This window comes from Coenobita brevimanus, chromosome 44 (genome assembly GCF_032717465.1).
Source record: "Coenobita brevimanus isolate Jiangsu-jjx chromosome 44, ASM3271746v2, whole genome shotgun sequence".
NCBI classification, from domain to species: domain Eukaryota; kingdom Metazoa; phylum Arthropoda; class Malacostraca; order Decapoda; family Coenobitidae; genus Coenobita; species Coenobita brevimanus.
The window spans coordinates 36,235,652-36,256,870 of record NC_136997.1 but is presented as its reverse complement, the minus strand read 5'-3'; positions in this window follow the sequence as shown (position 1 = coordinate 36,256,870).

The following is a 21,219-nucleotide window of genomic DNA, read 5'->3' as shown; positions in this document are numbered from 1 at the left end:
GTTGTGGTTGTTGTTGTTGTGGTGGTGGTGGTTGTTGTTGTAGTGGTGGTGGTAGTGGGGTTCAGGTGGTGGTTTTGGTGGTGGTTGTTGTAGTATTGGTGGTGGTGGTGGTGGTTGTTGTTGTTGTTATGGTGGTGGTGGTGGTGGTGGTTGTTGTTATTGTGGTGGTGGTGGTTGTTGTTGTTATGGTGGTGGTGGTGGTGGTTGTTGTTGTGGTGATGATGGTTGTTGTTGTTATGGTGGTGGTGGTGGTGGTGGTGGTGGTTTTTATGGTGGTGGTGGTGGTTGTTGTTGTTATGGTGGTGGTGGTGGTTGTTGTTGTTGTTATGGTGGTGGTGGTGGTTGTTGTTGTTGTTATGGTGGTGGTGGTTGTTGTTGTTATGGTGGTGGTGGTTGTTGTTGTTATGGTGGTGGTGGTTGTTGTTGTTATGGTGGTGGTGGTTGTTGTTGTTATGGTGGTGGTGGTTGTTGTTGTTATGGTGGTGGTGGTGGTGGTTGTTGTTATGGTGGTGTGGTGGTTGTTGTTGTTATGGTGGTGGTGGTGATTGTTGTTATGGTGGTGGTGGTTGTTGTTGTTGTTATGGTGGTGGTGGTGGTTGTTGTTGTTGTTGTTATGGTGGTGATGGTGGTTGTTGTTGTTATGGTGGTAGTGGTGGTTGTTGTTGTTATGGTGGTGGTGGTGGTGGTGGTGGTGGTTTTTATGGTGGTGGTGGTTGTTCTTGTTATGGTGGTGGTTGTTCTTGTTATGGTGGTGGTTGTTGTTATGGTGGTGGTTGTTGTTATGGTGGTGGTGGTTGTTGTTGTTGTTGTGGTTGTGGTTGTTGTTGTTATGGTGGTGGTGGTGGTGGTTGTAGTTGTTATTGTATTGGTGGTGGTGGTTATTGTTATGGTGGTGGTGGTTGTTGTTGTTGTTATGGTGGTGGTGGTGGTGGTGGTAGTGGTTGTTATGGTGTTGGTGGTTGTTGTTGTTGTGGTGGTGGTGGTGGTTGTTGTTATGGTGGTGGTGGTGGTTGTTGTTGTTATGGTGGTGGTGGTTGTGGTGGTTGTTGTTGTTATGGTGGTGGTGGTGGTTGTTGTTGTTGTTATGGTGGTGGTGGTTGTTATGGTGGTGGTTGTTGTTATGGTGGTGGTTGTTGTTATGGTGGTGGTGGTTGTTATGGTGGTGGTGGTTGTTATGGTGGTGGTGGTTGTTATGGTGGTGGTTGTTGTTATGGTGGTGGTGGTTGTTATGGTGGTGGTTGTTGTTATGGTGGTGGTGGTGGTGGTGGTTGTTGTTGTTATGGTGGTGGTGGTTGTTGTTATGGTGGTGGTGGTGGTTGTTGTTGTTATGGTGGTGGTGGTGGTGGTGGTTGTTGTTATGGTGGTGGTTTTTGTTATGGTGGTGGTGGTGGTGGTGGTTGTTGCTGTTATGGTGGTGGTGGTGATGATGGTGGTTGTTGTTTTGTTGTTTTGGTGGTGGTGGTTGTGGTGGTGGTGGTATTTGTTGTTGTTATGGTGGTGCTGGTGGTTTTTGTTGTTGTTATGGTGGTGGTGGTAGTTTTTGTTGTTGTTATGGTGGTGGTGGTTGTTGTTGTTATGGTGGTGGTGGTGGTTGTTGTTATGGTGGTGGTGGTGGTGGTTGTTGTTATGGTGGTGGTTGTTGTTATGGTGGTGGTTGTTGCTATGGTGGTGGTGGTGGTGGTGGTTGTTGTTGTTATGATGGTGGTGGTGGTGGTTGTTGTTATGGTGGTGGTTGTTGCTATGGTGGTGGTGGTGGTGGTGGTGGTTGTTATGGTGGTTGTTGTTGCTATGGTGGTGGTGGTGGTTGTTATGGTGGTGGTGGTGGTTGCTGTTGTTATGGTGGTGGTGGTGGTTGTTGTTGTTATGGTGGTGGTGGTGGTGGTGGTTGTTATGGTGGTGGTGGTGGTTGTTGTTGTTATGGTGTTGGTGGTGGTGGTGGTGGTGGTTGTTGTTATGTTGTTGGTGGTGGTGGTTGTTGTTGTTATGGTGGTGGTGGTGGTGGTGGTGGTTGTTGTTATGGTGGTGGTGGTTGTTGTTATGGTGGTGGTTGTTGTTATGGTGGTGGTGGTTGTTGTTGTTATGTTGGTGTGGTGGTGGTGGTGGTGGTGGTGGTTGTTATGGTGGTGGTGGTTGTTGTTGTTGTTATGGTGGTGGTGGTGGTTGTTGTTGTTATGGTGGTGGTGGTGGTGGTTGTTGTTGTTATGGTGGTGGTGGTGATGGTTGTTGTTATGGTGGTGGTGGTGGTGGTTGTTATGGTGGTGGTGGTGGTGGTTGTTGTTGTTATGATGGTGGTGGTGGTGGTGGTTGTTGTTATGGTGGTGGTGGTGGTTGTTGTTATGGTGGTGGTGGTGGTGGTTGTTGTTTTGGTGGTGGTGGTGGTGGTTGTTGTTGTTTTGGTGGTGGTGGTGGTGGTTGTTGTTGTTATGGTGGTGGTGGTGGTGGTTGTTGTTATGGTGGTGGTGGTGGTTGTTGTTGTTATGGTGGTGGTGGTTGTTGTTGTTGTTGTTATGGTGGTGGTGGTGGTTGTTGTTATGGTGGTGGTGGTGGTTGTTATTGTGTTGGTGGTGGTTGTTGTTGTTATGGTGGTGGTGGTCGTTGTTGTTGTTATGGTGGTGGTGGTGGTGGTTGTTGTTATGGTGGTGGTGGTGGTGGTTGTTGTTGTTATGGTGGTGGTGGTGGTGGTGGTGGTTGTTATGGTGGTGGTGGTGGTTGTTGTTGTTATGGTGGTGGTGGTGGTTGTTGTTGTTATGGTGGTGGTGGTGGTTGTTGTTGTTGTTGTTATGGTGGTGGTGGTGGTTGTTGTTATGGTGGTGGTGGTGGTTGTTGTTATGGTGTGTTATGTTGGTGGTGGTGGTTGTGTATGATGGTTTGTTATGGTGGTGGTGGTGGTGGTTGTTGTTCTTGTTATGGTGGTGGTGGTGGTTCTTGTTGTGGTTGTGGTTGTTGTTGTTATGGTGGTGATGGTTGTTGTTGTTATGATGGTGGTGGTGGTTGTTGTTATGGTGGTAGTGGTGGTGGTTGTTGTTATGGTGGTAGTGGTGGTGGTTGTTGTTATTGTGGTGGTGGTGGTGGTGGTGGTTGCTATGGTGGTGGTGGTGGTTGTTATGGTGGTGGTGGTGGTGGAGGTTGTTGTTGTTATGGTGGTGGTGCTGGTGTTTGTTGTTGTTGTTATGCTGGTGGTGGTGGTTGTTATGGTGGTGGTTGTTGTTGTTGTTATGGTGGTGGTGGTGGTTGTTATTGTGGTGGTGGTGGTGGTGTTTGTTGTTGTTATGGTGGTGGTGGTGGTTGTTGTTATGGTGGTGGTGGTGGTTGTTGTTATGGTGGTGGTGGTGGTTGTTGTTGTTATGGTGGTGGTTGTTGTTGTTATGGTGGTGGTGCTGGTGGTTGTTGTTGTTGTTATGGTGGTGGTGGTAGTGGTTGTTATGGTGGTGGTTGTTGTTATGGTGGTGGTGGTCGTGGTTGTTGTTATGGTGGTGGTGGTGGTGGTTGTTATGGTGGTTGTTGTTGTTGTTGTTATGGTGTGGTGGTGGTGGTTGTTATGGTGGTGGTGGTTGTTGTTGTTATCGTATTGGTGGTGGTTGTTGTTATGGTGGTAGTGGTGGTGGTGGTTGTTGTTATGGTGGTGGTGGTGGTGGTTGTTGTTATGGTGGTGGTGGTGGTGGTTGTTGTTATGGTGGTGGTGGTTGTTGTTATGGTGGTGGTGGTGGTGGTTGTTGTTATGGTGGTGGTTGTTGTGGTTAAAGTGGTGGTGGTGGTGGTGGTTGTTGCTATGGTGGTGGTGGTGGTTGTTATGGTGGTGGTGGTGGTGGTGTTTGTTGTTGTTATGGTGGTGGTGGTGGTTGTTGTTATGGTGGTGGTGGTGGTTGTTGTTATGGTGGTGGTGGTTGTTGTTGTTATGGTGGTGGTTGTTGTTGTTGTTATGGTGGTGGTGCTGGTGGTTGTTGTTGTTGTTATGGTGGTGGTGCTGGTGGTTGTTGTTGTTGTTATGGTGGTGGTGGTGGTGGTTGTTGTTATGGTGGTGGTGGTGGTGGTTGTTATGGTGGTGGTTGTTGTTGTTGTTATGGTGTGGTGGTGGTGGTTGTTATGGTGGTGGTGGTTGTTGTTGTTATGGTGGTGGTGGTTGTTGTTTTTGTTATGGTGGTGGTGGTGGTTGTTGTTATGGTGGTGGTGGTTTTTGTTGTTGTTATGGTGGTGGTGGTGGTTCTTATGGTGGTGGTTGTTGTTGTTATGGTGGTGGTGGTTGTTGTTGTTATGGTGGTGGTGGTTGTTGTTGTTGTTATGGTGGTGGTGGTGGTTGTTGTTATGGTGGTGGTGGTGGTTGTTGTTATGGTGGTAGTGGTGGTTGTTGTTGTTATGGTGGTGTTGGTGGTGGTGGTTTTTGCTATGGTGGTGGTGGTGGTGGTTGTGGTTGTTGTTATGGTGGTAGTGGTGGTGGTTGTAGTTATGGTGGTGTTGGTGGTGGTGGTGGTTGCTATGGTGGTGGTGGCGGTGGTGGTGGTGGTTGTTATGGTGGTGGTGGTGGTGGTGGTTTTTGTTATGGTGGTGGTGGTGGTTGTTATTATGGTGGTGGTGCTGGTGGTTGTTGTTTTTGTTATGGTGGTTGTGGTAGTGGTTGTTATGGTTGTGGTTGTTGTTATGGTGGTGGTTTTGGTGGTTGTTGTTATGGTGGTGGTGGTGGTGGTTGTTATGGTGGTGGTTGTTGTTGTTGTTATGGTGTGGTGGTGGTGGTTGTTATGGTGGTGGTGGTTGTTGTTGTTATGGTGGTGGTGGTGGTTGTTGTTATGGTGGTGGTGGTGGTGGTGGTTGTTATGGTGGTGGTTGTTGTTGTTGTTATGGTGGTGGTGGTGGTGGTTGTTGTTGTTGTTATGGTGGTGGTGGTGGTGGTTGTTATGGTGGTGGTTGTTGTTATGGTGGTGGTGGTGGTGGTTGTTGTTGTTGTCATGGTGGTGGTGGTGGTGGTTGTTATGGTGATGGTAGTTGTTGTTGTTATGGTGGTGGTTGTTGTTGTTGTTAAGGTGGAGGTGCTGGTGGTTGTTGTTGTTGTTATGGTGGTGGTGGTGGTGGTTGTTATGGTGGTGGTTATTGTTATGGTGGTGGTTATTGTTATGGTGGTGGTTATTGTTATGGTGGTGGTTATTGTTATGGTGGTGGTGGTGGTGGTTGTTATGGTGGTGGTTGTTGTTATGGTGGTTGTGGTTGTTGTTGTTGTTATGGTGGTGTGGTGGTGGTGGTGGTGGTAGTGGTTGTTATGGTGGTGGTGGTTGTTGTTGTTGTTATGGTGGTGGTGGTGGTTGTTGTTGTTATGGTGGTGGTGGTGGTGGTTGTTGTTGTTATGGTGGTGGTGGTGATGGTTGTTGTTATGGTGGTGGTGGTGGTGGTTGTTATGGTGGTGGTGGTGGTGGTTGTTGTTGTTATGATGGTAGTGGTGGTGGTTGTTGTTGTTATGGTGGTGGTGGTGGTGGTGGTGGTTGTTATGGTGGTGTGGTGGTTGTTGTTGTAATGGTGGTGGTGGTGGTTGTTATAGTGGTGTGGTGGTTGTTGTTGTTATGGTGGTGGTGGTGGTGGTTGTTGTTATGGTGGTGGTGGTTGTTGTTGTTGTTGTTATGGTGGTGGTGGTGGTTGTTGTTGTTATGGTGGTGGTGGTTGTTGTTGTTGTTATGGTGGTGGTGGTGGTTGTTGTTGTTATGGTGGTGGTGGTGGTGGTTGTTGTTATGGTGGTGGTGGTGGTTTTTGTTGTTATGGTGGTGGTGGTGGTGGTGGTGGTGGTGGTGGTTGTTATGGTGGTGGTGGTGGTTGTTGTTGTTATGGTGGTGGTGGTGGTGGTTGTTGTTATGGTGGTGGTGGTGGTGGTTGTTGTTATGGTGGTGGTGGTGGTTGTTGTTGTCGTTATGGTTGTGGTGGTGGTTGTTGTTATGGTGGTGGTGGTGGTTGTTGTTATGGTGGTCGTGGTTGTTGTTATGGTGGTGGTGGTGGTTGTTATGGTGTTGGTTATTCTTGTTATGGTGGTGGTGGTTGTTGTTGTTATGGTGGTGGTGGTTGTTGTTGTTGTTATGGTGGTGGTGATGGTTGTTGTTATGGTGGTGGTGGTGGTTGTTGTTATGGTGGTAGTGGTGGTTGTTGTTGTTATGGTGGTGTTGGTGGTGGTGGTGGTTGCAATGGTGGTGGTGGTGGTGGTTGTTGTTATGGTGGTACTGGTGGTGGTTGTTGTTATGGTGGTACTGGTGGTGGTTGTTGTTATGGTGGTGTTGGTGGTGGTTGTGGTTGCTATGGTGGTGGTGGTGGTGGTGGTGGTGGTTTTTGTTATGTTGGTGGTGGTGGTTGTTGTTATGGTGGTGGTGGTTGTTGTTGTTATGGTGGTGGTTGTTGTTGTTGTTATGGTGGTGATGGTAGTGGTGGTGGTGGTGGTGGTTTTTGTTATGTTGGTGGTGGTGGTTGTTGTTATGGTGGTGGTGGTTGTTGTTGTTATGGTGGTGGTTGTTGTTGTTGTTATGGTGGTGATGGTAGTGGTTGTTATGGTGGTGGTTGTTGTTATGGTGGTGGTGGTGGTGGTGGTTGTTGTTATGGTGGTGGTGGTGGTGGTGGTTGTTATGCTGGTGGTTGTTGTTGTTGTTATGGTGTGGTGGTGGTGGTTGTTATGGTGGTGGTGGTTGTTGTTGTTATGGTGATGGTGGTGGAAGTTGTTATGGTGGTGGTGGTGGTGGTTGTTGTTATGGTGGTGGTGGTGGTGGTTGTTGTTGTTGTTATGGTGGTGGTGGTGGTGGTTGTTATGGTGGTGGTTGTTGTTATGGTGGTGGTGGTGATGGTTGTTATGGTGGTGGTTGTTGTTGTTGTTATGGTGGTGGTGGTGGTGGTTGTTATGGTGGTGGTAGTTGTTGTTGTTATGGTGGTTGTTGTTGTTGTTGTTATGGTGGTGGTGCTGGTGGTTGTTGTTGTTGTTATGGTGGTGGTGGTGGTGGTTGTTATGGTGGTGGTTATTGTTATGGTGGTGGTGGTGGTAGTTGTTATGGTGGTGGTTGTTGTTGTTGTTATGGTGGTGGTGGTGGTGGTTGTTATGGTGGTGGTGGTTGTTGTTGTTATGGTGGTGGTGGTGGTTGTTGTTATGATGGTGTTGGTGGTGGTGGTTGTTGTTATGGTGGTGGTGGTGGTGGTTGTTGTTATGGTGTTGGTTGTTGCTATGGTGGTGGTGGTGGTGGTGGTTGTTGTTGTTATGATGGTGGTGGTTGTTGTTATGGTGGTGGTTGTTGCTATGGTGGTGGTGGTGGTGGTGGTGGTTGTTATGGTGGTTGTTGTTGCTATGGTGGTGGTGGTGGTGGTGGTGGTTGTTATGGTGGTGGTGGTGGTTGTTGTTGTTATGGTGGTGGTGGTGGTTGTTGTTTTTATGGTGGTGGTTGTTGTTATGTTGGTGGTGGTGGTGGTTGTTGTTGTTATGGTGGTGGTGGTGGTGGTGGTTGTGGTTGTTGTTGTTATGGTGTTGGTGGTGGTGGTTGTTGTTGTTATTGTGGTGGTGGTGGTGGTTGTTGTTATGGTAGTGGTGGTTGTTGTTATGGTGGTGGTTGTTGTTATGGTGGTGGTTGTTGTTATGGTGGTGGTGGTTGTTGTTGTTATGTTGGTGTGGTGGTGGTGGTGGTGGTGGTGGTTGTTATGGTGGTGGTGGTTGTTGTTGTTGTTATGGTGGTGGTGGTGGTTGTTGTTATGGTGGTGGTGGTGGTGGTTGTTGTTGTTATGGTGGTGGTGGTGATGGTTGTTGTTATGGTGGTGGTGGTGGTGGTTGTTATGGTGGTGGTGGTGGTGGTTGTTGTTGTTATGATGGTGGTGGTGGTGGTGGTTGTTGTTATGGTGGTGGTGGTGGTGGTGGTTGTTGTTATGGTGGTGTGGTCGTTGTTGTTGTCACGGTGGTGGTGGTGGTGGTTGTTGTTGTTTTGGTGGTGTGGTGGTTGTTGTTGTTATGGTGGTGGTGGTGGTGGTTGTTGTTATGGTGGTGGTGGTGGTTGTTGTTATTATGGTGGTAGTGGTGGTTGTTGTTGTTATGGTGGTGGTGGTAGTTGTTGTTGTTATGGTGGTGGTGGTGGTGGTTGTTGTTATGGTGGTGGTGGTGGTGGTTGTTGTTGTTATGGTGGTGGTGGTGGTGGTGGTGGTTGTTATGGTGGTGGTGGTGGTTGTTGTTGTTATGGTGGTGGTGGTGGTTGTTGTTGTTATGGTGGTGGTGGTGGTTGTTGTTGTTGTTGTTATGGTGGTGGTTGTGGTTGTTGTTATGGTGGTGGTGGTGGTTGTTGTTATGGTGGTGGTGGTTGTAGTTGTTATGGTGGTGGTTGTTGTTGTTATGGTGGTGGTTGTTGTTGTTATGGTGGTGGTGGTTGTTGTTGTTATGGTGGTGATGGTTGTTGTTGTTATGATGGTGGTGGTGGTTGTTGTTATGGTGGTAGTGGTGGTGGTTGTTGTTATGGTGGTAGTGGTGGTGGTTGTTGTTATGGTGGTGGTGGTGGTGGTGGTGGTTGCTATGGTGGTGGTGGTGGTGGTGGTGGTGGTTGTTATGGTGGTGGTGGTGGTGGAGGTTGTTGTTGTTATGGTGGTGGTGCTGGTGTTTGTTGTTGTTGTTATGCTGGTGGTGGTGGTTGTTATGGTGGTGGTGGTTGTTGTTGTTATGGTGGTGGTGGTGGTTGTTATTGTGGTGGTGGTGGTGGTGTTTGTTGTTGTTATGGTGGTGGTGGTGGTTGTTGTTATGGTGGTGGTGGTGGTTGTTGTTATGGTGGTGGTGGTTGTTGTTGTTATGGTGGTGGTTGTTGTTGTTGTTATGGTGGTGGTGCTGGTGGTTGTTGTTGTTGTTATGGTGGTGGTGGTAGTGGTTGTTATGGTGGTGGTTGTTGTTATGGTGGTGGTGGTCGTGGTTGTTGTTATGGTGGTGGTGGTGGTGGTTGTTATGGTGGTTGTTGTTGTTCTTGTTATGGTGTGGTGGTGGTGGTTGTTATGGTGGTGGTGGTTATTGTTGTTATCGTATTGGTGGTGGTTGTTGTTATGGTGGTAGTGGTGGTGGTGGTTGTTGTTATGGTGGTGGTGGTGGTGGTTGTTGTTATGGTGGTGGCGGTGGTGGTTGTTGTTATGGTGGTGGTTGTTGTGGTTAAAGTGGTGGTGGTGGTGGTGGTTGTTGCTATGGTGGTGGTGGTGGTTGTTATGGTGGTGGTGGTGGTGGTGGTGTTTGTTGTTCTTATGGTGGTGGTGGTGGTTGTTGTTATGGTGGTGGTGGTGGTTGTTGTTATGGTGGTGGTGGTTGTTGTTGTAATGGTGGTGGTTGTTGTTGTTGTTATGGTGGTGGTGCTGGTGGTTGTTGTTGTTGTTATGATGGTGGTGGTAGTGGTTTTTATGGTGGTGGTTGTCGTTATGGTGGTGGTGGTCGTGGTTGTTGTTATGGTGGTGGTGGTGGTGGTTGTTATGGTGGTGGTGGTGGTGGTTGTTATGGTGGTGGTTGTTGTTGTTGTTATGGTGTGGTGGTGGTGGTTGTTATGGTGGTGGTGGTTGTTGTTGTTATGGTGGTGGTGGTGGTTGTTGTTATGGTGGTGGTGGTGGTGGTGGTTGTTGTTATTGTGGTGGTGGTGGTGGTTGTTATGGTGGTGGTGGTGGTGGTTGTTGTTATGGTGGTGGTGGTGGTGGTTGTTGTTATGGTGGTGGTGGTGGTTGTTGTTGTTATGGTGGTGGTGGTGGTTGTTGCTATGGTGGTGGTGGTGGTGGTGGTGGTTGTTTTTATGGTGGTGGTGGTGGTGGTGGTGGTTGTTATGGTGGTGGTTGTTGCTATGGTGGTGGTGTTGGTGGTGGTGGTGGTTGTTATGGTGGTGGTTGTTGCTATGGTGGTGGTGGTGGTGTTGGTGGTTGTTGTTATGTTGGTGGTGGTGGTTGTTGTTGTTATGGTCGTGGTGGTGGTGGTGGTTGTTTTTATGTTGGTGGTGGTGGTGGTTTTTGTTGTTATGGTGGTGGTGGTGGTTGTTGTATGGTGGTGGTGGTTGTTGTTGTTATGGTGGTGGTGGTGGTGGTGGTTGTTGTTGTTATGGTGGTGATTGTGGTATTTGTTGTTGTTATGGTGGTGGTGGTGGTGGTTGTTGTTAAGGTGGTGGTGGTTGTTGTTATGATGGTGGTGGTTGTTGTTGTTGTTATGGTGGTGATGTGGTGGTGGTGGTGGTGGTGGTTGTTATGGTGTTGGTTGTTGTTGTTGTTATGGTGGTGGTTGTTGTTGTTGTTGTTATGGTGGTGGTGGTGGTGGTTGTCGTTGTTATGGTGGTGGTGGTGATGGTTGTTGTTATGGTGGTGGTGGTGGTGGTTGTTATGGTGGTGGTGGTGGTGGTTGTTGTTGTTATGGTGGTGGTGGTGGTTGTTGTTGTTATGGTGGTGGTGGTGGTGGTGGTTGTTGTTATGTTGGTGTGGTGGTTGTTGTTGTTATGGTGGTGGTGGTTGTTGTTATGGTGGTGTGGTGGATGTTGTTGTTATGGTGGTGGTGGTGGTGGTTGTTGTTATGGTGGTGGCGGTTGTTGTTGTTGTTATGGTGGTGGTGGTTGTTGTTGTTATGGTGGTGGTGGTGGTTGTTGTTGTTATGGAGTGGTGGTTGTTGTTGTTTTTGTTGTTGTTATGGTGGTGGTGGATGTTGTTGTTGTTGTTATGGTGGTGGTTGTTGTGGTTGTTGTTGTTATGGTGGTGGTGGTGGTTGTTGTTGTTATGGTGGTGGTGGTGGTTGTTGTTATCTTGGTGGTGGTGGTTGTTGTTGTTATGGTGGTGGTGGTGGTGGTTGTTGTTATGGTGGTGGTGGTGGTGGTTGTTGTTGTTATGGTGGTGGTGGTGGTGGTGGTGGTGGTTGTTATGGTGGTGGTGGTGGTTGTTGTTGTTATGGTGGTGGTGGTGGTTGTTGTTGTTGTTATGGTGGTGGTGGTTGTTGTTGTTATGGTGGTGGTGGTTGTTGTTGTTATGGTGGTGGTGGTTGTTGTTGTTATGGTGGTGGTGGTTGTTGTTGTTATGGTGGTGGTGGTGGTTGTTATGGTGGTGGTTGTTGTTGTTATGGTGGTGGTGGTTGTTGTTGTTATGGGGGTGGTGGTTGTTGTTGTTGTTATGGTGGTGGTGGTGGTTGTTGTTATGGTGGTGGTGGTTGTTGTTGTTATGGTGGTAGTGGTGGTGGTGGTGGTTTTGATGGTGGTGGTGGTGGTGGTGGTGGTGGTTTTTATGGTGGTGGTGGTGGTGGTGGTTGTTCTTGTTATGGTGGTGGTTGTTCTTGTTATGGTGGTGGTTGTTGTTATGGTGGTGGTTGTTGTTATGGTGGTGGTGGTTGTTGTTATGGTTATGGTTGTTGTTATGGTGGTTGTTGTTATGGTGGTGGTTGTTGTTATGGTGGTGGTGGTTGTTATGGTGGTGGTTGTTGTTATGGTGGTGGTTGTTGTTATGGTGGTGGTGGTTGTTATGGTGGAGGTGGTTTGTATCGTAGTGGTGGTTGTTATGGTGGTGGTGGTTGTTATGGTGGTGGTGGTTGTTATGGTGGTGGTGGTTGTTATGGTGGTGGTGGTTGTTATGGTGGTGGTTGTTGTTATGGTGGTGGTGGTTGTTATGGTGGTGGTTGTTGTTACGGTGGTGGTGGTGGTGGTGGTTGTTGTTGTTATGGTGGTGGTGGTTGTTGTTATTATGGTGGTGGTGGTTGTTGTTGTTGTTATGGTGGTGGTGGTGGTGGTGGTTGTTGTTATGGTGGTGGTTGTTGTTATGGTGGTGGTGGTGGTGGTGGTTGTTGCTGTTATGGTGGTGGTGGTGATGATGGTGGTGGCTGTTGTTGTTGTTATGGTGTGGTGATGGTGGTGGTGGTGGTGGTATTTGTTGTTGTTATGGTGGTGCTGGTGGTTTTTGTTGTTGTTATGGTGGTGGTGGTAGTTTTTGTTGTTGTTATGGTGGTGGTGGTTGTTGTTGTTATGGTGGTGGTGGTGGTTGTTGTTATGATGGTGTTGGTGGTGGTGGTTGTTGTTATGGTGGTGGTGGTGGTGGTTGTTGTTATGGTGGTGGTTGTTGCTATGGTGGTGGTGGTGGTGGTGGTTGTTGTTGTTATGATGGTGGTGGTGGTGGTTGTTGTTATGGTGGTGGTTGTTGCTATGGTGGTGGTGGTGGTGGTGGTGGTGGTTATGGTGGTTGTTGTTGCTATGGTGGTGGTGGTGGTTGTTATGGTGGTGGTGGTGGTTGCTGTTGTTATGGTGGTGGTGGTTGTTGTTGTTGTTATGGTGGTGGTGGTGCTGGTGGTAGTTATGGTGGTGGTGGTTGTTGTTGTTATGGTGGTGCTGGTGGTGGTGGTGGTGGTTGTTGTTGTTATGGTGTTGGTGGTGGTGGTTGTTGTTGTTATTGTGGTGGTGGTGGTGGTTGTTGTTATGGTGGTGGTGGTTGTTGTTATGGTGGTGGTTGTTGTTATGGTGGTGGTGGTTGTTGTTGTTATGTTGGTGTGGTGGTGGTGGTGGTGGTGGTGGTTGTTATGGTGGTGGTGGTTGTTGTTGTTGTTATGGTGGTGGTGGTGGTTGTTGTTGTTATGGTGGTGGTGGTGGTGGTTGTTGTTGTTATGGTGGTGGTGGTGATGGTTGTTGTTATGGTGGTGGTGGTGGTGGTTGTTATGGTGGTGGTGGTGGTGGTTGTTGTTGTTATGATGGTGGTGGTGGTGGTGGTTGTTGTTATGGTGGTGGTGGTGGTGGTGGTTGTTGTTATGGTGGTGTGGTGGTTGTTGTTGTTATGGTGGTGGTGGTGGTGGTTGTTGTTGTTTTGGTGGTGTGGTGGTTGTTGTTGTTATGGTGGTGGTGGTGGTGGTTGTTGTTATGGTGGTGGTGGTGGTTGTTGTTGTTATGGTGGTGGTGGTTGTTGTTGTTGTTGTTATGGTGGTGGTGGTGGTTGTTGTTATGGTGGTGGTGGTGGTTGTTGTTATTATGGTGGTAGTGGTGGTTGTTGTTGTTATGGTGGTGGTGGTAGTTGTTGTTGTTATGGTGGTGGTGGTGGTGGTTGTTGTTATGGTGGTGGTGGTGGTGGTTGTTGTTGTTATGGTGGTGGTGGTGGTGGTGGTGGTTGTTATGGTGGTGGTGGTGGTTGTTGTTGTTATGGTGGTGGTGGTGGTTGTTGTTGTTATGGTGGTGGTGGTGGTTGTTGTTGTTGTTGTTATGGTGGTGGTTGTGGTTGTTGTTATGGTGGTGGTGGTGGTTGTTGTTATGGTGGTGGTGGTTGTAGTTGTTATGGTGGTGGTTGTTGTTGTTATGGTGGTGGTTGTTGTTGTTATGGTGGTGGTGGTTGTTGTTGTTATGGTGGTGATGGTTGTTGTTGTTATGATGGTGGTGGTGGTTGTTGTTATGGTGGTAGTGGTGGTGGTTGTTGTTATGGTGGTAGTGGTGGTGGTTGTTGTTATTGTGGTGGTGGTGGTGGTGGTGGTTGCTATGGTGGTGGTGGTGGTGGTGGTGGTGGTTGTTATGGTGGTGGTGGTGGTGGAGGTTGTTGTTGTTATGGTGGTGGTGCTGGTGTTTGTTGTTGTTGTTATGCTGGTGGTGGTGGTTGTTGTTGTTATGGTGGTGGTGGTGGTTGTTATGGTGGTGGTGGTGGTTGTTATTGTGGTGGTGGTGGTGGTGTTTGTTGTTGTTATGGTGGTGGTGGTGGTTGTTGTTATGGTGGTGGTGGTGGTTGTTGTTATGGTGGTGGTGGTTGTTGTTGTTATGGTGGTGGTTGTTGTTGTTGTTATGGTGGTGGTGCTGGTGGTTGTTGTTGTTGTTATGGTGGTGGTGGTAGTGGTTGTTATGGTGGTGGTTGTTGTTATGGTGGTGGTGGTCGTGGTTGTTGTTATGGTGGTGGTGGTGGTGGTTGTTATGGTGGTTGTTGTTGTTGTTGTTATGGTGTGGTGGTGGTGGTTGTTATGGTGGTGGTGGTTGTTGTTGTTATCGTATTGGTGGTGGTTGTTGTTATGGTGGTAGTGGTGGTGGTGGTTGTTGTTATGGTGGTGGTGGTGGTGGTTGTTGTTATGGTGGTGGTGGTGGTGGTTGTTGTTATGGTGGTGGTGGTGGTGGTTGTTGTTATGGTGGTGGTTGTTGTGGTTAAAGTGGTGGTGGTGGTGGTGGTTGTTGCTATGGTGGTGGTGGTGGTTGTTATGGTGGTGGTGGTGGTGGTGTTTGTTGTTCTTATGGTGGTGGTGGTGGTTGTTGTTATGGTGGTGGTGGTGGTTGTTGTTATGGTGGTGGTGGTTGTTGTTGTAATGGTGGTGGTTGTTGTTGTTGTTATGGTGGTGGTGCTGGTGGTTGTTGTTGTTGTTATGATGGTGGTGGTAGTGGTTTTTATGGTGGTGGTTGTCGTTATGGTGGTGGTGGTCGTGGTTGTTGTTATGGTGGTGGTGGTGGTGGTTGTTATGGTGGTGGTTGTTGTTGTTGTTATGGTGTGGTGGTGGTGGTTGTTATGGTGGTGGTGGTTGTTGTTGTTATGGTGGTGGTGGTGGTGGTTGTTGTTATGGTGGTGGTGGTGGTGGTGGTTGTTGTTATGGTGGTGGTGGTGGTGGTGGTTGTTGTTATGGTGGTGGTGGTGGTGGTTGTTATGGTGGTGGTGGTGGTGGTTGTTGTTATGGTGGTGGTGGTGGTGGTTGTTGTTATGGTGGTGGTTGTTGTGGTTAAAGTAGTGGTGGTGGTGGTGGTTGTTGCTATGGTGGTGGTGGTGGTGGTGGTGGTTGTTTTTATGGTGGTGGTGGTGGTGGTGGTGGTTGTTATGGTGGTGGTTGTTGCTATGGTGGTGGTGTTGGTGGTGGTGGTGGTTGTTATGGTGGTGGTTGTTGCTATGGTGGTGGTGGTGGTGTTGGTGGTTGTTGTTATGTTGGTGGTGGTGGTTGTTCTTGTTATGGTCGTGGTGGTGGTTGTTTTTATGTTGGTGGTGGTGGTGGTTTTTGTTGTTATGGTGGTGGTGGTGGTTGTTGTATGGTGGTGGTGGTTGTTGTTGTTATGGTGGTGGTGGTGGTGGTGGTTGTTGTTGTTATGGTGGTGGTTGTGGTATTTGTTGTTGTTATGGTGGTGGTGGTGGTGGTTGTTGTTAAGGTGGTGGTGGTTGTTGTTATGGTGGTGGTGGTTGTTGTTGTTGTTATGGTGGTGATGTGGTGGTGGTGGTGGTGGTGGTTGTTATGGTGTTGGTTGTTGTTGTTGTTATGGTGGTGGTGGTTGTTGTTGTTGTTATGGTGGTGGTGGTGGTGGTTGTTGTTGTTATGGTGGTGGTGGTGATGGTTGTTGTTATGGTGGTGGTGGTGGTGGTTGTTATGGTGGTGGTGGTGGTGGTTGTTGTTGTTATGGTGGTGGTGGTGGTTGTTGTTGTTATGGTGGTGGTGGTGGTGGTGGTTGTTGTTATGGTGGTGTGGTGGTTGTTGTTGTTATGGTGGTGGTGGTGGTGGTGGTTGTTGTTATGGTGGTGTGGTGGATGTTGTTGTTATGGTGGTGGTGGTGGTGGTTGTTGTTGTTATGGTGGTGGTGGTGGTTGTTGTTGTTGTTATGGTGGTGGTGGTTGTTGTTGTTATGGTGGTGGTGGTGGTTGTTGTTGTTATGGTGGTGGTGGTTGTTGTTGTTTTTGTTGTTGTTATGGTGGTGGTGGTTGTTGTTGTTGTTGTTATGGTGGTGGTTGTTGTGGTTGTTGTTGTTATGGTGGTGGTGGTGGTTGTTGTTGTTATGGTGGTGGTGGTGGTTGTTGTTTTGGTGGTGGTGGTGGTTGTTGTTGTTATGGTGGTGGTGGTGGTGGTTGTTGTTATGGTGGTGGTGGTGGTGGTTGTTGTTGTTATGGTGGTGGTGGTGGTGGTGGTGGTGGTTGTTATGGTGGTGGTGGTGGTGGTTGTTGTTGTTATGGTGGTGGTGGTGGTTGTTGTTGTTGTTATGGTGGTGGTGGTTGTTGTTGTTATGGTGGTGGTGGTTGTTGTTGTTATGGTGGTGGTGGTTGTTGTTGTTATGGTGGTGGTGGTTGTTGTTGTTATGGTGGTGGTGGTGGTTGTTATGGTGGTGGTTGTTGTTGTTATGGTGGTGGTGGTTGTTGTTGTTATGGTGGTGGTGGTTGTTGTTGTTATGGTGGTGGTGGTGGTGGTTGTTGTTATGGTGGTGGTGGTTGTTGTTGTTATGGTGGTGGTGGTGGTGGTGGTGGTTGTGATGGTGGTGGTGGTGGTGGTGGTGGTGGTTGTTATGGTGGTGGTGGTGGTTGTTCTTGTTATGGTGGTGGTTGTTCTTGTTATGGTGGTGGTTGTTGTTATGGTGGTGGTTGTTGTTATGGTGGTGGTTGTTGTTATGGTGGTGGTGGTTGTTGTTATGGTGGTTGTTGTTGTTATGGTGATGGTTGTTGTTATGGTGGTTGTTGTTATGGTGGTGGTTGTTGTTATGGTGGTGGTGGTTGTTATGGTGGTGGTGGTTGTTATGGTGGTGGTGGTTGTTATGGTGGTGGTGGTTGTTATGGTGGTGGTTGTTGTTATGGTGGTGGTGGTTGTTATGGTGGTGGTTGTTGTTACGGTGGTGGTGGTGGTGGTGGTTGTTGTTGTTATGGTGGTGGTGGTTGTTGTTATTATGGTGGTGGTGGTGGTGGTTGTTGTTGTTATGGTGGTGGTGGTGGTGGTGGTGGTTGTTGTTATGGTGGTGGTTGTTGTTATGGTGGTGGTGGTGGTGGTTGTTGTTGCTGTTATGGTGGTGGTGGTGATGATGGTGGTGGTTGTTGTTGTTGTTATGGTGTTGTGGTGGTGGTGGTGGTGGTGGTTGTTGTTGTTATGGTGGTGGTGGTGGTTTTTGTTGTTGTTATGGTGGTGGTGGTGGTTTTTGTTGTTGTTATGGTGGTGGTGGTGGTGGTTGTTGTTATGGTGGTGGTGGTGGTTGTTGTTGTTGTTGTTATGGTGGTGGTTGTTGTTGTTATGGTGGTGGTGGTGGTGGTTGTTGTTGTTATGGTGGTGGTGGTGGTGGTTGTTGTTATGGTGGTGGTGGTGGTTGTTGTTGTTATGGTGGTGGTGGTGGTGGTTGTTGTTGTTATGGTGGTGGTGATGGTTGTGGTTGTTGTTATGGTGGTGGTGATGGTTGTGGTTGTTGTTATGGTGGTGGTGATGGTTGTTGTTGTTGTTATGGTGGTGGTGGTGGTGGTTGTTGTTATGGTGGTGGTGGTGGTGGTGGTGGTTGTTGTTGTTGTTATGGTGGTGGTGGTTGTTGTTGTTGTTATGGTGGTGGTGGTTGTTGTTGTTGTTATGGTGGTGGTTGTTGTTGTTGTTATGGTGGTGGTGGTTGTTGTTGTTATGGTGGTGGTGGTGGTTGTTGTTGTTATGGTGGTGGTGGTGGTTGTTGTTGTTATGGTGGTGGTGGTGGTGGTTGTTGTTGGTGTTATGGTGGTGGTGGTTGTTGTTGTTGTTATGGTGGTGGTGGTTGTTGTTGTTGTTATGGTGGTGGTTGTTGTTGTTGTTATGGTGGTGGTTGTTGTTGTTATGGTGGTGGTGGTTGTTGTTATGGTGGTGGTGGTGGTGGTTGTTGTTGTTATGGTGGTGGTGGTTGTTGTTGTTGTTATGGTGGTGGTGGTGCTGGTGGTTGTTATGGTGGTGGTGGTTGTTGTTGTTATGGTGGTGGTGGTGGTGGTTGTTGTTGTTATGGTGGTGGTGGTTGTTGTTGTTGTTATGGTGGTGGTTGTGGTTGTTATGGTGGTGGTGGTGGTTGTTGTTGTTGTTGTTATGGTGGTGGTGGTGGTTGTTGTTGTTGTTATGGTGGTGGTGGTGTTGGTTGTTGTTGTTGTTGATATGGTTGTTGTTGTTGTTGTTATTATGGCGGTTGTTGTTGTTGTTGTTGTTGTTATGGTGGTGGTGGTGGTGGTTGTTGTTGTTGTTGTTATGGTGGTGGTGGTGATGGTGGTTGTTGTTGTTATGGTGGTGGTGGTGGTTGTTGTTGTTATGGTGGTGGTGGTTGTTGTGGTTGTCGTTATGGTGGTGGTGGTTTTGGTGGTTGTTGTTTTGGTGGTTGTTGTTTTGGTGGTGGTGGTTTTGGTGGTGGTGGTTTTGGTGGTTGTTGTTGTGATGGTGGTGGTAGTGGTGGGGGTTGTTATGATGGTGGTGGTTGTTGTTGTTGGTAGTGGTGGTGGTGGTTGTGGTTGTTGTTGTGGTGGTGGTTGTTGTTGTTATGGTAGTGGTGGTGGTGGTGGTGGTGGTTGTTGTTATGGTGGTGGTTGTTGTTGTTGTTATGGTTGTTGTTGTTTTTGTGGTGGTGGTGGTGGTGGTGGTGGTGGTGTTGTGTTTGTAGTGATGGTGGTAGTGGTGGTTGTTGTGTTGGTGATTGTTGTGGTGGTGGTAATGGTTGTGGTTCCTGGTTCATCTGAAACGTGAACTCGGTGGACTGTAGGTTTAAATTTCCCATCTATAACCCACGATCCTCCTTTTGAGGGATAGGGAAGCAGCTGAGGTACGTTTGCATAACTAGACAATTGAGCCGTTCAACGGCGCTCATGCTATCGGTGTCACTCTTGATATATTCCGACGCTTTCTACACCCAAAAGCAGCAGTGCTGCAGCATTTCTACGTAAATGATGGCCAACTTTGCCCACTGTCAGGAACACGACATCGTCTGCCTCTACCGTTCCAAGATGGCGGCCGGGCAGATGCATCTCAAGTAGTGTCATGCGGCATCTAGACTTATTTATATCTATGGGTTTCCCTCATCCCTTTACCAAAACACTAACCACTTGTGGAATGCTTTTCTTGTTATTACTATGAAGGCACCGCATGCGTCTGCCACACCACACATGGGATATATACAACATATCCTGCCATGTTCAGAAGGTAAACATACTGTAAAAACACAGCTTTCTGTCCTTTATTCTGATGTCATGTGACTTGTTGATATCCGACGGAGGGGTATGTGGCAGGAAAGTGGGAGGGGGCGGGGTTGCACCTCGTCGGTTCATTTAACGTTACGATCTAGGCATTATTTCTGGCTGACGATACAGTTAATTATTTACAGGTATTAAATCACGTGTAATATCACATTTAGCACCTTTACTATGCGGTGTAATGCTAGATTACACTGCCAACAACAACTACAGCTCACACATCATTCATTACCCCACCTTCACCCCTAAACCACTCACCTCCACCACCGTCTGGTCTGACAGTTGCCAGACTTGTGAAGCTATCCCTTCTGCTTCGACTTATCTGTTCGAATATTTGCGGGGTTCGGAAAGAAGACACGACTTTTTTGGTTGACTATACATTCATCGTACTGATGGATCATACGGAGGTAATGAGGTACTGTAACTGCATAATGAATGCATATCTGGTATTATATTTAAATAACGGTGTTACGGATGTCCAGTCAACTAATGATGTCGCTTACCTCGAGGTGCTATTTCATTAGTTGGGTAGTTGTCACATAACATCAACAAACATGATCATCATTTATTATATTCTCTTCAAAACATTCATACGTTAGTTTTCATCCAAGTATTACACATTCATGCCCTTCTTAGCCCCAGACGCATTTTGTTATTTAATCGTGTGTCTGCACCACACACTGTTCATCCAGAGGGAACAAGTTCCCATACACCATCATCATCATCATCATTATCATCATCATCCGGACCTCCTTTCCCATCCAAGGTAAGAATGAGGAGTAGCAATGTCCAGACAGACCAAATTTGCCCAGTTTAATGGGCCACACTTCCATTCACTCATCATTCAAGCCCCCACAATCCTGGTTCCATCAGATATGCCAAAAACATTAACCACGTTCTGTAGCTTCACATAAACGTATCCGATTAAGTCAATGCGGACGCTGCAAAGTTAAAAAGGGTACCAAAATCCCCGATCATGCACTTCTCGCAACATTCATCCCGCCAGCTCGATCTCTTGTCAGTTCCCTAGCCTCACCGACTTCCAAACCTCTCTTCTGCACACACACATCCACCATATCTCTCCACCTTCTCCTTGGCCTACCTCGCCTCCTCCTCCTCCTTCAAATTCACTTAGATATACCTTTTTCACCACTCTATTGTTATCCATTCTCTCCACATGACCCTAACATCTCAGTACACTTTCTTCGATTATTGTGTCCACCGACTTCCTCATTCCACACCTTTCACTAATGACATTATTTCGTATCCTATCCACCCTCTGTACTCCACATATATTCCTCAGCAGTTCCATCTCCACTGCTCTTACTCTTGACTTTTCATTTTTATGCCACACCATAGTCTCACATCAATATGTTAAAGTTGGCACTAACACTCCCTCATGTACAGTAAGTCTCGAGCAGCTGCAACACTCAAGCCTCTGTTTCTTAAAAAGGCATTCATTGCACCAGCTACCTTTCCTCCTTGGGGCACTCTACTTTCAACTTCTTTTGGACATTTTCCTCTCTTTTCTGTCACAGTATTTGAACTCTCTCACCAATTCCAGTCTCTCTCCATTCACTGTAACATCGCACTGGGAATCACCTTCTCTCTCAGTAACCATCACTTTACTCATTTCTGCATTTACTCTCAAGGCACGATGCTCACAGACATCAGCAGAGCTCTGCACTAGCCTACCGAGTTCTTGTCCGGTACTTGGAAGCAGTAATGCATCATCAGCATACAACAAATTTTGAGATATTCCATCCATACCCATTCATTACCAACGCCATTCTTCTTTCCATTACTCATGTTTTTACTGCTCTCATCACCCCATCCATATATATATATATATATATATATATATATATATATATATATATATATATATATATATATATATATATATATATATATATATATATATATATATATCAATCAATCAATCATTTTCTGTGGCACCCTTGGGGATGCATAGGGCCTCGATGAACTCACACCACCACATCCTATCTTGTGCTAACTCCTCAAGATCTCCCCAACACTCATCTCCAGCTTCCCGTCCCATTGTCCTCACCCACGTCTCTTTTGGCCTTCCTCTACCTCTCCTACCAAGTCTCACCCACCCTGGTGTACCTCGTACTATTCCCTGTCTCCTATACACATGTCCTAGCCACTTCCATCGTGAGAATCTAACATATTCATCGATCGGCTGCACTCCCGTTATTTCTCTAATTCTACTATTTGGTATCCTTTCCCACCACTTAACTCCTAATATTCTTCTAAGTGCTTTATTTTCAAACACCAAGAATTTATTTTCCATAGTCACTGTGCTGTACCAAGACTCGTGTCCATAGATTAAGATACTCCTAACCATTACATTATAAAGTTTGATTTTTGTAT